Raw genomic sequence first — 15,657 nt, 5'->3', positions numbered from 1 at the left:
CAACTCCTGGCTTTTCCTGTCAATAGTCCCCCACCTTCAAAGGTCCCTACACTCAGTTTTGTAGCTCTTTGCATTCCCTCTTTTTCTTCTGATCCTTCTTTTTTCTTCTGAACGCTGGAATCCGGGTGTTCCTCCTCCTCTTCTTTTGTCTTTCGACCCACAGTTAGCTTGAATTTCCACCGACTGCCCTGCAGGTTAGCAGGTGGCCGGGGGGCGGGCCGTTGTTAACCCATTGGGTCATCGACCGATCCGGTATGGGATTCTTTAGATGAACGCTCATATTGTTTTGGCACAGTTTTTTTATCCGGATGCCCTTCCTGACTCAACCTCTGCATTTATCCGGGCTTGGACCTGGCCTACGATTGCACTGGTTTTGGTGGCCCCCTAGGGCTGCATTTGTTGGTACTCTTTGACTTAGTATAATCAACTAACAATACATTGCTTTTTTCGCTTGTCCCCATTAGGGGTCCCAACCACAGCATGTCCGCATTTTTTTTCATCTAAGGCCCATCTTGTGTTAATGCTTCTCTCGAGCACATCCCTGTCCTCATGTCGCTCCCACAACTTCCATCAACCTTTTCTTTGGTCTTCCTCTCGCTCTTTTTCGCCTTGGCAGCTCCATCCTCAGCACTCTTCTAACCAACATACTCCACCCCTCTACCTCTGGAACATGTCCCAAACCATATAAGTCTGCTCTCGTCGACTTGTCTCCAAAACATCCAACTTTGGCGTGTCCCTCTAATGAGCTCATTTCTAATCATCCTATCCCACCTGTTCACAGTCACACCAGGCGAGAACCTCAGCATCATCATTTCTGAAGCTTGGACTTAGCTATTGCTAAGGAATCGCATTTGCGGTAGCCCTTGCTCTTGTAAATTCCCCCTCAGCGTCGTCTCCTTTCTGCTCTTTCAAGTTAGGAAATGACTCTGTAACCTTTTCCCCTTTAACATTAGGCTGATATTTAATCCCTACGTTAATTCTGATCCTCATCCCATATCGTAATTCATTTACACTCAATCCGGAAACGATGGAAGAACATTGCTTCATTGTTTTGCTGATCCTGTTTCCATCATATATGTTAAACCCTTTCATGTGTGTCTAAATAACGGGCCTTTTGTCCTTAATTATGATGCGGCCGCACAGTGGACCAACTTTACCGATGTTTTGGCGATGTTACTCTTTACTACGACTACTACTCCTTTTTTGTCCGATTTTTTTTTTTTTTTTTTTTTTTTTTTTTTTTTTTTTTTTTTTTTTTTTTTTTTTTTTTAATATTATTATATTTTTTAGATGTTACGTAAGCTTTGGTTTCCATGGATATTTACTTTTCTTCAGCTGGGCCAGCATTGCTTAAAAAAAAAAAAAAAAAAAAAAAAAAAAAACAACTTTCTTCTTTGGACCATGTATGTGTTTAAAAAGCGGGCCAAAAAAGGCAAAATTACTTCCCCACCTAGACTCACAAACAAATGAGAAGCAATATGCATTAGGTAATCAAAACACTGTTGTGCCTGGGTCCAAAATGGCTGACGAGACACTTTTAATAACCGAGGCTGCCCTTATTGCTAATGATTTCACCCCAACACCGGAGTGTCATGCCGTGTAAACTGCCCTCGTCCCCTGTCATAGCCTTTACTGAGGAGCCATATCAAGTCAAGTTTCCATTTTGATGTTTTGCATGTCTAATTTTTTTTACACATTGTTTTGTGTTTTTGGACCACGCCTTTTTTTCCTTATGAATTTTTGGTCCCTTTGCCGTTGGGACTGCCTTTCCGCATGTACGACCACTTCCTGGCAATACCTTCCTAAAATCCAACGCTGTACGTCTCAGCTTTCCTCGCATCTGCTTACAAATCAAATTTCATTTACCCATCCCTACGATATTCACAGTGTTTCGCATGCGAGTCACTATCGTGAAATTTTGTGCTCGTAGGCACAAAGACTTGAAATAACAAGAACTGACAACAAAATGGCGGCACCATGACGTGAGACGAAGTAAAGAATTTGGGAAAAAAAAGAAAAAACTACCTACCAACACAGTTCTAAATTGTAGGAAATGGGTCCACAACATTTTTTTGGGGAGTCACATTTACTTATTTAACACATGTCCAAATCTTAGTCTTAATATATGTAAAAATGTGCCGATTTTTCACATTGTGTCTCATCCCTCTTATTGTAGCCAGAGAAGTGGTTGTGATTCAATCGTGTGAAATGTGTGGCAAGACGTCAGGAGAAGTACAGGGAAAAAGTTTGTGACCAAAAAAGGAGGAGGGGCCACAACGTCAACTACTGACGCGTGTTTCAATTCAATCTGGCAGCCCTCGAATTGGTGTCCTACGCAGAGTAGGTTGTGGTTCATTTTGGTTGTATGCATTCCCTAATTTGGAATGATATTCTCATTTATGGGCCCCCTTTGATGATGCATTTTAACGTACAAGATTAATGAACAGATTACTTTGCCCCGAAGTTTAGATGGGGTAAGATTCTGGGTCCCCCTGCACTCCCACTAGCCTTGTGAGGATGCTTGGAAATGGTATATATATATATATATATATATATATATATATATATTGAACTGGTTCCACAATCCAGGGCCATAGAGGTGTAAACAGCCACATTCACAATCACTCCCAGGGCAATTTAGAGTGTCCAATTAATGTTGCATGTTGTTGGGTTGAATGGGAGGAAACCGGAGTGCCCACGCAGGCACGGGGAGAACACGCAAAATCCATGTGGCGACCCTAACACGGCTGAGCTGAAAGGAAAGAATAAAAGGCGGTCAAGTTCAACAATCCACGATCACATGGCAAGTATGTGAGGATACCAGAAGCTGGTGAAGCAAAAACTCTCCCTTTATATTCGTGAATTCAATCAATGAGATAGAAGCAGATGAGACTATGCATAAATTTAGTGAATAACCCAATAGTAGAAGGGCGCACAGACCATAACAGGACACAAAATGCAAGTCATATATTATCAAATTCAGGGAGGAAAATTAATGTTCTGCTATAGAACTTGTAGGTTTGGCCAAATGGTTTATATTAAAGTAAACTAATGGAATTTCTGTTGTAATTTGGAATCTTTTTAATAAACCATGACACTTTCTATTGATGATGTGCGATACTAAACTGGTGTGGGGCCAGTCATTGACGCACTATCTGATGTTTGCTCAGCAGTGGTCCTCATTGTCCTCATGGATCTTGTCCTTTAATGGCCAGACAGATGAAAAATTAGAGAGGGTACTTGTGTCCTCGACTATTTCCACGCAAGGATAATGTACACTGGAATTTAGATTTTGGACGGAGCAGACCAATATGTCAGATTTTCAGCTAAAAGTTGGTAGCGATGCAAAAAAGTTTGATGGCCGATCGCAAACTTCATATTGACATCCAACAGCAATAAAATTGGTGGAATCGTCTGCGCATGTAAAGCAACGCGTGAGTACTTTTTACATGGAAAGAGCACTAGTAATATCATTGTAGTCTGTATAAATGGTAGCGGTGTATCGTTTTGACCTGGCTCTAGGAACCCAATGCTCCTTTCTTAGAAGTCCCGATTTGATACAAATGGGCAATAGACCTTTCTCTTGCATGACAAAATTGCGCATTTACGTATCCCTACCGACCGATGCATAAAACCATTACACAGTTCATTTAGCAAGTCAGGTCCCCATTACACTTACAAAGTGAAAGTTGTTCTCCGCTGCAACGGATAAAGCCACTGATAGAATGAAATCAAACTCAGAGAAGAACTTCTCCCCTCACTTACCTTGAACAATAAGCCTTGTGTTTGTTGATATTAATCCACATTTAGTTTGTACGTGCGGTCTTGAGCACGCCTTAATCCAATCGTAGACACTTTGTCAACTGTTTTTTTTATGGGCTTTAGAAAATGAATCAACCAGTCCCTTGTAACCTCTTGCAGGTACCTTCAATCACATTGGCACGTTCCCCAGCGCATTCTGAGGACCAATTTCTTCGTCACATTAACTTTTCCAAGTGCACGCTACTGACACCAGGATTGCTTGCGGATACTATGGAAGAGAGGGGCTTTCAAGCCATTGTTCGTAAACGACAATCGGCTCATCCGGATTTGGCTATTATTGTAACGAGTGATGTACATGTCGGAAAGGTCCATTTTGGAGGTTACTGAGTAATAACACCCCATTTCCTCCTCCACCTGTCTGGCAGGTGCAGTTAATACTCCTAACAAATTAATTTAACCACTTTGTCTTTGTCTTGCAGATGAGTATCTTCATCATCTTTCATCCAGAAGCGGCAAACAGTCAGTGGTCCGGGTCACATCAAAGAGGAGATGAAAGAGGTTCAGGTATCAAAGAGGAGGAGGAAGCAATCGATACACATTAAAGAGGAAGACCAGGAGGAAATCATCCAGGTTCCAGCCACTGGGGGGTCCATTGAAAGAGTGAAGAATGAAGGTCCAAATTGAGGAAGAGACGGGGGGCGGAGCCTTCCAGAAATCAGAATCAGGTTATCTGGCCAAGTGGTGTAAAAACACACAAGGGAATTGTTCCTCCGGCAGTCGGGTGGCAGCCCTGGTATGCATTCAGACCAACAGGAACAGCTCAAGTGATGTGAGTCCACTGTGGAGGATCACAAACAGACGATGATAATTGATGATTGAACAATAGGACGTGATATGAATGTCAACCTAACCAACAAATGTTCTCATTGTGGTGGAAAATTTTTGCTTCTGTAAGGAATTTCCAAACACATGTGAAAATACACACTGGTGAGAAACCTTTTTCATGTCCAATTTTTGTGATAAAGATTCACTGAGAAGAGAAATTAAAACTACACTCAAGAAAACCACACACTGTGAGAAACCTTTTTCATGTCCAGTTTGTGGATCAAAAGATTCACTGAGATGGAAGTTTTAAAAAAACACATCAAGAACACACACTGGTGAGAAACCTTTTTTTCGTGCTCAATTTGTGGCCCATAGATTTCTGCAGAAGAAACTTTTAAAACCACTCAAGACACACACTGTGAGAAACCTTTTTCATGTCCATGTTTGTGATAAAAGATTTCACTGAGAATGGAGTTTAAAAAGCACACAAGAACACACACTGGTGAGAAGCCTTTTTTCCTGCTCAGTTTGTGGTCAAGGATCTCTCAGAACGTACACTTAAAATACAACAAAACAACCCACCTGGTGACAACCTTTTTCGTGCTCAGTTTTTGTGGTAAAATAGATTCATCAGAAACGGACATTAAAAAAACAACACAAGAACACACACTGGTGAGAAACCTTTTTTTCATGTCCAGTTTGTGATTAAAAATTCACTGAGAAAGGGAAATTTAAAAAGACACCAACAACACACACTAGGCGAGAAACGTTTTTCATGTCCAGTGTGTGATAAAATATTCACTAGAAGGGACATTTAAAAAGACACACCAGACAACACATGGTGAGAAATCTTTTCCTGCCATATGTGGTCAAAGATTCTCTTTGAATGAAAAGTTTAAAAAGACCGAGAACACACAAGGAAGAAACTCTTTGCTTGCTCACTTGGTCAAACATTTCTCTTCTAAGTGCAGTAAAACAAAACCGAGAAGTTCGCCCCCCACCTCTCCCCCCCCCGCCCCAACAGACACACACACACACCCAACCCACCTTCCCATCCACACCCCATGAATTTTCTGTTGTGTATCTGGTTCCCAACATTATGAAATTGTAATATATTTTATACTTTACAATTTGGACTAATATTACAACAGTACATGCAATTACTCAAATCTTTGTCAGTTTTTAATCACCTGACTTTCTGGAAATATGGTTGGGGGCACAACATAAAATGAACGGAGAGACTGTTCTCAATTAGGATACCCATGTGAGACAATGACAGTAACAGTCTCCAACCCTGTTCTGAACCAGCATTTTTGTGTTTTTTTCTTTTTTTTTTTTAATTTTCAAGAGCGCAAGGTCAGAGAGAGAGAGAGCAAGCAAGTTACAAAAGCGCATTCTTTAATAATGATGTGTGTGTGTTGGGTGAACTTGTCCTTGGCCCTTCTCGGCCGATCAGGAGTCCACTGGTGCACCTGGTGGGGGACTTGTGCGCTATCCTGTATGTGCAAAGAATCTTCAAGCAAGGATAAAACGTTGGCTTGTAGCAAATCCATCCATCATAACATTGACAAATAATGCTAACAATTCTTTATCATAACACTTTTGTTAATCTGTCCGTGCAACCAACCGTCGCCAACTGTGGTTGGGAATCTCTCTCTCTCTCTCTCCACTCCTTCCTCCCTCTCTCTCTCTCTTACTCACGCTCTTCCGTCGCGTCTCTCTCTCTTCTCTCACACACATCCACACACATCACACGGTGAAGGGATGCTCTTTCGGAGGGCTCGTTTCGGCTATAAGTTCTCTCACCTCAGCATTGCAATGCAATTATTTGTCAACAACGGTGCTTGAAAGAAGTCCGATGTAGCCGTCCTCTTACTTCCAAATTGGCCCTTTTTCATCATGTTAAAACACCATGCAGGGTCCAACAGGAGAAAGGTGCCCTGTCTGAAGTCTTGAGGACATCCCAGTAGGCCCCACAGTGCCCATGCATTTGCTCCACAAAGTGGTGATTTCTCGCTGTTCACAAAAAGGATAAAAGTGCCTCCAATAGGAGCCAATTCCCTTCCGCTGGATTCATAGAAGGGAAAAAAGTACCCAAGTACCCCGCGGCATTACTACTTTTTTCTTGGGCGTCCGGCGGAGGAAGCTTTCGATGGGGCACAACGCTGAGGTGGTATTGTACTCCATAATCAAAAAATGTTATCATGGAAACAAAAATTGGGAGGGGGAGTGAAAAATAAATGTGATGCACTGAATGTTGAATAGGGTGAAGTGTGGAACTATAGGGATTACCAATCAGTTAAGACACAAGTGAACATGTGAGAAAAACACTGATCAAAATCTTTAATGTAATGGTGTAAAATGAATTTACTTTGTTATTGACCGAGAACCAACTTTCTTGTATTCTGAGTAGGCAGCTGTGATTGTATCTCGACCCATAACCAAAAGGTCGCTTGGTCCCCAAAGCAGCGGTTGATTCTACATTTGTGAGCTTATTCTGATTCGTAAAATAGTGAAAATATATCCAATATCAATGTCATTAAAAAAAATCCTCAGAGTATAAAGCTGCTCGAGAAGGAATGTTCCCTGCATATATTTTGGTGATGACTGACAGTTTTGTGGACATGGAGCCAATTTTCTTGGGCTAGTCCTTGCAAAGCAAGTGATACCTTGCATGTTTGTCATTTTTAGTAGATTCCTTTTTCATGCTAATCCATACAATAATTTTTTTTATGCATCAATAAATTTTGTGAGTGACAACTAATTTTGGGGGTACTAGCTATTTTTTCGTGCGATGGAACATATATGACATCAATGTAAGATACACATCCGACTTGGAACAAAGCCTGTGATTAAAAACTCAAGCAAGAGTATTTTTTTGTTAAATTTATTTCTTGAAAGTTTTTAATTTTTGAAGCATCAGGAATTCCACCTGACAGCTACAAATTGGTAAAATATGACAAATACTTCAAACCGGAGGTTTTTTGTTCATGGTCACCTTTATACAAGAAGCTCGATCTTTTGTTCTCACTGTACCATGGATTTTTTTTACAACATTATGTATCCACGGTCTTGATTCAAATGAAGTAGATCCGCAGATAATAGCTTCCATTTTTAATTCCACAAACCAAAACAAATGTGGCTGGAATAATGACTGACAACCCTGAATTACATGTAGATTAGATGCTAAAACCCACAAACATTGTAATGCATCTGGTGTAAATTTTGAAAAAGCTAATAAAATCTTAAATATTGTTTGTTTCATTTTCACTGGAGATCATTTCCAAGCATTGAATGAGGTGCCTTTGCAAGTTTGGGTTATCACCACACTGTAACTTGCAAGGCATGCCTATGAAGTTTGTTCACTTTACAGCATTTTTGTTTACCATGGAAAGCTTATGGCAAACCCAAAGATAGTACAAACACGTACACAAACAAGTTTGCTTGCTTCCTAGACGAGATCCAGCATCAATCCGGCAAATATCCAGTTGAAAAGCTGGGAGCCTATTGATTTTACCCAGACCACATCAGAGATAAGTCAATGAAAACGCAAACGTCATGAAGAAAACCTTTTCCTTCAGCACACTGGTCCTAAAAAGCCAAAGATCATTGGACATGACCAGAGATGAAATAACGACAACAGGAAAGTCAATCCACAACAATATGAGGAGAAGTGGGGCAAGTCAGGACACTCAGATCTTCACTCTCACATTTACCTGGTTGCAAAACCTTCTTTTCATAGGAACCTCTAAATAAACAGAACTACATGTTTAGTAAGTGCCAAAATAAAATGTATAATTCTGTAGTGAATGTTGAAACCAGGGATCTTATATCTTCAGTCTAACACTCTCCCAACTGAGCGATTTCAGCACCATGAGGATAGCAATTGTTGCCTGGTTGCAACTCTTTCAAAGGGCCTAAAAAGCCAAAGAGTTGGACATGACCAGAGATGAAATAACAACAAAAGGAAGTCTGCCAAAAACCTTCCATCATTGGGCAAGGTGTTCTGTCCAATCACAAAAATATGACGAGATCTGGCAGAAGTAAGGACAATCAGATCTTCACTCTAACATTTACCTCATAGAAGACTGCTTTCAACACACCCACGAAACAGTTTGAATACTCACGAATGCAGCAGCCATATTTCAGAATTTCGTCAATGACGTCTTATGCGAAATGCTTAAAGGTTTCATTCAGAGGACCTCTATTTTATTTATATATCACACAAACGTAGCTAATTTTTCATGAAAAAATATTTTTAAAATTCTCGACACAACAGAAATGAAATAAATTAACACCAAAATGCAAATTTTTTTTGTAATCTGAATGCCTCCGATGTCTGTTCCAAACTGAGGCTCTGTTTCAAACCGAGGATCTGTTGAAGCTGCTTCCGTGTGACGTCACTCCGAGACAACCCCAGTAGAGTGAGGATCGGTCGCTGCTGAAGTGTTGTCGTCAGAGTGGTGATCTTCGAGAGATAGACAATCCCATGAACCTGTGCCGGCTTTTCCACATCATCCTCTGTGAATGCTTGCAACTTATTAAGTCCACCTTTTGATTTGTAAGACCAATCGCAAATCTGGTCCATTAACCTTGCTTATCTGTTCATCTTTCGTTCGGCCATTCCTGTCATTCACGTTTGAATGCAGAAAAGCGTATACAACACACTTCCATCAATCAACCATCTGTGCAAACATTTTCCCCATCTCTGGCTAAATGTTTGCCCCTCCATGTGACGTCACATTCCTTCGAGTTCCATAACTTGCTGAATCTAAGTGGCATTTCCAAACATCTTTAGACCTGACATTGTGACAGCATTGGTTGCGTCACGACTGATATGTCAAGGCTGAAAGTGTGAGTTTCACCCACCCTCCGTGGTCATTCTTGGCTTTGTCTGGGCAGAGGGGGAGACACGCATGGATCCCTGCCAAGGTCCAGCCGTCCTTCAACATCGGCCCACTCCTCTACGCGCAAGGAGGTATAGAGGTTTATCCCGGGTTTGCCAGACTTCTACCCTCAAATTCATTCCGAAACTTTTGTAACCGTGGCAGCCCCATTGCATGCGCTAGCCTCTCCCCACAGTGTCGTTTCATTTTGTGGAATCCGGCTGAGCGAGGCGGCCGTTCGTAAGTTCAAGGCCAGCTTTACTTCAGCTCTGGTCCTCATCTTGCCTGATCCTCCGAGGTCCGATGCGATCGGATTCTTGGGTGGGTTCTCCTCACTGAGTGATCCTAACGTAGAAGACTACACCCCTGTGCATTCCTTTCCAAAAGCTCACTCCGCCCGGAAACGAATTATAAATCAGGACCCGCGAACTGCTTTGCAGTCAAGCCAGCCATGTCCAAAATTGAGACATTGGTAGAGGGGACTCAGGTCCCAGTTCTTGGTACTAACGACCACAAAATTTAGAATCTGTTAAATCAGCCAGAGGCACTCTTTTTATTTACGCACTTCCGCTTTGTGACTCCTATTGGCCATGGACAAAGAATTCCGACCAGCCCTAATCCTCCTCCCGATACTTGTTTCACTCAGTCTTCACCTGAGCGAAATTGAATAACCAAGTAATACCGGCTTGGCTTGTCGCCAGGGTGGTCATTTTTCGGCTCCGCGGTGGGCTTATCATGGCGCCGACATTTATGGTGTTGTTCGTAGCCGCGTCCCGTGATGACAACACCGCCCGGCCCTTGTGGCTTTACGGGCGTTTATCGTGCGCGTGTGCGTGTTTTTCCATTGTGGGCAAGCGTTGTTCGAACCCGCTGCCGTCCGCAAGCCTGACGTGCAGCCTTGCCGAAACATGATCGGCGGAGCGGTGCCTCGGCCGGGGTGGCCTTTCACGGAGTCTTAGCCGGGCTGCCTTTAGGGCGTTGTCCCCCGTCGCACGTGGCTGAGTGCTCTATAATCAGCAGTGGTTCTTCAAGAGCCGCCACCCCGCCGCGATCTCCGAAGTCTGTGCGAGGCGACGCATCACAGCCGCGCCGGCGATAACCGACGCCGTCCGATGCGCACATCGACAAACATTTAGCATGCCTGGCCATAACGTACGCGGATCTTTTTACGTTATGAGAGACCAATTTACATGTCCCCCACCAAATTATAATCTTTTTTAGGAGCTGTATACCACCTACCTGTCATTTTGGGCCCCACAAAGCTCTCGTCCTTGCACCGTGCAATCCATTTTTCACTGACGACCCGGGTCTCTTGCAAACTTATGAAGGGTATTCCCCGCCTCCCAGTGTTCAAGCAATTTTCAGCACTGCAACAAGCCGGCATTTTTGGCTAACATGAAGGAACACGAGCTCCCCGTCCCGGAGGTAGAACTAAATAAACAAACGAGTCCACTTGATGGCGGTCCTTCCATGTCCCGTCACTTCCTGCTTCTTCTTGAAAACAATCCCTGAGAGGATTTTCATGGAGGGAGTTACCAAAAGCTGTATTTTGGCAAAATCAGTTTTGTTGTGAAACAAACCCGCATGGAATCCGTGTCGGCAAAGACCATCTGTTTTCCGGGGAAAAACACAAGTACAGGAGTCTCCTCGTTAGTATAGTGGACAGTATCTCCTTCCTGTCACGCGGAAGACCGGGGTTTGATTCCCTGACGGGGATTCCAACTTTAGCTTTTCCTGGGGCTTTTCTTTTTTGAAAGCAGGAGCAAAGCATCCTTTTGTTTCAATCAGGAACCACCTCCACACGTACCCAGGCCAATATCACAACTCCAGTTCTCCCAACTGAAATGTTGCTTCATTGTAACCGTCAATCAGCAGGACCAGCAACTCACTCACTCGGTTTGCATTAACATTTAAACGTAGTGACCTGAAAGAGTCAAACATTACAAATCTTGAAACATTTTAACCTTACAGAAATCACAAAATGAACAAAAAAGTATTTAAAATTACAAAAATGTATTAACAAAACATGAATATGGATAATAATTTGGCAACCCATTAGAGTCTGAACTCAAATTTTTAACATGGATTTTTTTAACATTGAAATCAACAAAATGCTGTCAACTTCAAGCAAATGTGGCCCGAGCCAAATGGCCAAAGTGAAAAACTGCAAAGCTGAGGGACTGGAGGATCACGAGAAGCTCCAATATCAGATCGTGATGACATGATGTCACACTCTCCTCACTGATGATGACATGATAAAAAGTCCAAATGTGATATAACATGTCACATTGACGTAAATGATGGAAATATTCTCTTTGAGGAAAAAAAGCAAATGAATGAGAAGACTTACTGAAGAGAAACTTTTCCCTGCTCATTTGTGGTCAGTTTCTCTCCTCCAGATAGTTCTGATAAACTACAACAGACGTGGTGTGTGGGCCCACACACAATCACATACAGTGTTACTTGCTTCACATATTGTTTTCTAGTATCTGTTTTGTGCATCATCCTGATTGTTTTTTTTTTGTGGTTGTTTTTTTTTTTATAAGGCTGGATTGTCAATTGTCCCTTTCATCTTTCCTTGGTCATAACATGATCATGGTGTGTATTGGTTCTAGATTATATTTTTTTGTCAGATTGTCCTTGCATATCTTATTCGTGCGTTTTCTCCTAATGTTTGATTGTTCTGGTACATCACTGAATTTGTTGTATCAGTCCTTGATGCTTCTTATTTGTAATAATATTTGCTGCTTTATCATGCAAATATACAGTAGCAGTAATGCTAGAATTTAATTTTTTGTTGATCTGCATCGTAGTATGCAATACAAAATTCTCCCAGAACCACACCACTGACCCCGTACTGATCCCAAACCAAAGTCTATGGTTACATTGTTTGGCAGGATCAAACCTCACAGGGAACCCCCATGGCTTTCAAGCCCATCACCCTGACCACGCATCCACAACAAGCTCATTCTGTTTGCTGCTTTTTTTTTCTTTTCTGACTTCTTCAACATTTGCAAACATGCGTGACAAATTATGGAGAACTCACATGGTGAATAAAACGGCTTACAGTTCAAACCAGGAACTCTAAAAGCAGGCTGCAGCGTTGCTGAGCTGTGTAACTTTCATTGCGCCATTTCTCATTGGGTATACAAGCATATTCCATTGCTTTCGTTTCCGTGTTAGCTCAAGCGACCACCGACCCGCACAATGGAAGGTTGATTGGCAGGAGCGTGGTGGTGGTGTCAGACATCTTCTCTACAAAGCCAAATCTCCATGAAGCACAGAGATGCAGAACCTCCCAAAATTTTGTTCAGAAACTGCAATGAAATCAAAGGTTTATTGACATCTCTCATGGGGCAAAAAAATCTCCCCTCAAAATGGGAGAAATTGCCCACTTCTGGACTTGTAATCCAAATCCTGTTCAAAGCTTTTGTTGACACGGATTCACCCAGTCGGCATGTCCAGGACTGCATTGTTGCCATCCCCCCCCAAAAAAAAAAAAAAAAACCCCACCCCCCATTTACCCTAATTTGGATTAAACCTCTACAGAAGATTGTTGGGCATTGACATCTGTGGCGCAACGGTCACGCGTCTGACTCTTAGATCAGAAGTTTTGTGTTTCAAACCACAATCAGGGGCATTTTCTTGCATTCTGATGGATATCAAAAGGTTCTTCTTCAATTCACATCCCGATTCCACTGGAAAAGGACATGTCATGTCTTTGGAGCTGACTGTTTGAGCGTTTGACGGACTTCTGGGGGCTTTTGTCAGGAATGTTTCATCCATTTTGGGCACTGAGGTGTAACCCGAAAGTTATTGGTTTAAAATCCAAATGTTCCACGTGTTCTAAGTTTGTCATCTTCAAATTTCACCATTGATATTTGTATCATGCCACAGTTTCTCATCATTCACATTTCACAACTGGAACACAGAATTGATGAATATTGAATTGTCTACAGAACTAAAAGTAACAGGAAGACATGGGGGTATAGCTCAGTGGTAAAGCATTTGACTGCAGATCAAGAAGAGTCTCCAGTTCAACTCTGGATGCCCCCTTCCGGCTGTTTTGTTTCGAGACTGCATAATTCCCGGGGTTTTGATCACTCAATGAGTAAAAAAAAAACCTCCCCGCAAAGATGGGAGCAAATTGCCCACTCCTGACTTGAAAATGACAAATACAGTGCAAAATGCACGCTTTTTTTGACACTGATTCATTGTTTTCAAATGCATGGTCCAGATGACTTGGTTGCAATTATATAACCCGCTATTGAGTTTAATGTAATGGTGGATGCTTTTTGCTATAATGGAACAGGATGTAGACTTTTATATTTTTGACTTCACTTTATTTTGAAACCAGCACTTTCTCTGTCATTTATACTTTTTCGTTCTTTTCAACGTTATCGTGTGTTTAAAAATGTTCATGGTCGGGGGGAAAATGCCGTTGAATTGTTGGTGGAAGATCTGAGAAACACAGAAAATAGGCTGTGTGTTTATTTTGAAGCCACATTTATCATGTGGTGGGAAGAAATACTTTCTCTTGTTTGTGAGATTCCTGGTGGAAGGTACAGATTTTATTCTCCTCCACTTGTTTTCATTGTCTTGTTGTAGAATGTGAATATCACTTAGTTTAAAACGTTTGCAAAGCGGGTGTCGTCACAGAGGCACCGTGTTGATGTGTTTCATTAATTTCAAACTAAACTCGCGAGCCTGGAGAATGGGAGAACGTTGTCGACGTCCTGTGCGTCTTTGGGCGACCATGCATATGTGCGTGTGAATGAGAGTTAACCAGAGCTGCATGGTGACCGTGTCCTTGATCTTGCAGAGTTTTTGACAGTAAGTGTGAAGAGAAATTCTATGAACATCCGTGAATGTGTCCTCCTTTATAATAGAGCTATGTGAGTTGCTGCCAGTTTTTTTTTTTAAATTTTTTCATCTGTTTGCAATGTAATATATTTGCTCTTGTTTGTTAGATTCCCGAGTGTAAGAGTTTTGAGTAATGTTTCCTGTTATAAGCTTCCCGAGAAAAAAAATAATAAATTGAAGAACCCCCTCTCAAAAAAAAAAAAAAGAAATCCCAGAGCCCCCCAGAGTACACCTATTTGAAACTTTGTATATAAACAGGATAATCTAATGTAATCCTGATAAAACATTAAAGGAAACTAAAAAAAGAAGAAATGTTTGCTCAATTTACAATAATAATACATGATTGTTTGTTTCATTTTTACTAGGGCGGTCTAAAAAGCTAAGCTGCATGTGAAACCGAGAGCCACGGGTCGTCCAATCCTGGTCGAGTGGCGTGATTAAAAAAAAAATCGCCAACAGGTACATCTTTGTGGCTGATGTCGAGGTGGTGGCGTGCTTCTTGCTTCCGTGCTAGAGGTCCCAGGTTCAAAGACCTCAGTTCTTTAACACTATGAATGTGAAATAGAATGTGATGATTTACAATTGAAAAATATAGATTTCCTGTTACAGGATGGTGTTTAAAGTACCCACAAACCAGAAAAGTCAGACATTAGTATTCACAGAATATGAAATGGATTTCCCCCAGGACAATAAAAGATTCACATTGACCACAACTGTCAGAAGGGCAACATGGGTGGGGGGAAGGTGCGTTAACACAAAGTAAATAAAAACCAGATGAGACAGAAGTCACTGATTGTGTCGTGGTACACACACCTGACTTTGGTGTGGGCAGCGTAAGGTTTTGATTCTGCTCATTGATGGCGTCAATTAATGTCCCGGTGGACTGAACTGGCAACCAGCTCTTTTGTCTGGTGTGAGCTGGGATGGGGCCTCCAGGCACTCCTGTGACCGTTGTGGGGATGACTCGCTAAGAAGTAGATGGATCATTCATACACATAATTGGGATTTTTAAACCGGAACTCTTTCTATTTTTCACACAAGCAACACTTTTTTCCTTCACCCATTCATAGTGAGAGCATACCCCAAACTCCTAACAATGACCCCACCGACTATGAAGAATAAACCCAATGCATTGCACATTTACATGCCAGTAAAGTGTATCCTTTCCTGCCCAACAGAACCGATATTCTCCTCAGGGGCCCAGCGGTTTTTAGAACCAACCACAGATGAAAAAAGAGTTCGCAATGATCTCTGCGTGGTTTTTTCTCCGGCAACTCTGGTTTTCCTTCCATGCCATGAAACATCAACGGTCCCGATTGAT

The 15,657-nt window shown here is 41.9% G+C and overlaps 1 non-coding gene across 1 annotated transcript; it reads left to right on the top strand.

Annotated features, from left to right (window-relative positions):
- The first annotated feature begins 13,455 nt into the window (after window positions 1–13,455).
- trnac-gca (transfer RNA cysteine (anticodon GCA)) lies at window positions 13,456–13,529 on the top strand. Its single transcript has one exon. It is a non-coding gene; the product is annotated as a tRNA-Cys (tRNA).
- The last annotated feature ends 2,128 nt before the right edge of the window (window positions 13,530–15,657 follow it).

The sequence above is a fragment of the Syngnathoides biaculeatus genome, chromosome 20 (assembly GCF_019802595.1).
Source record: "Syngnathoides biaculeatus isolate LvHL_M chromosome 20, ASM1980259v1, whole genome shotgun sequence".
Lineage (NCBI taxonomy): Eukaryota > Metazoa > Chordata > Actinopteri > Syngnathiformes > Syngnathidae > Syngnathoides > Syngnathoides biaculeatus.
Note: the sequence above shows the minus strand (reverse complement) of the source record. Positions and strands in the feature narration are given on the sequence as shown.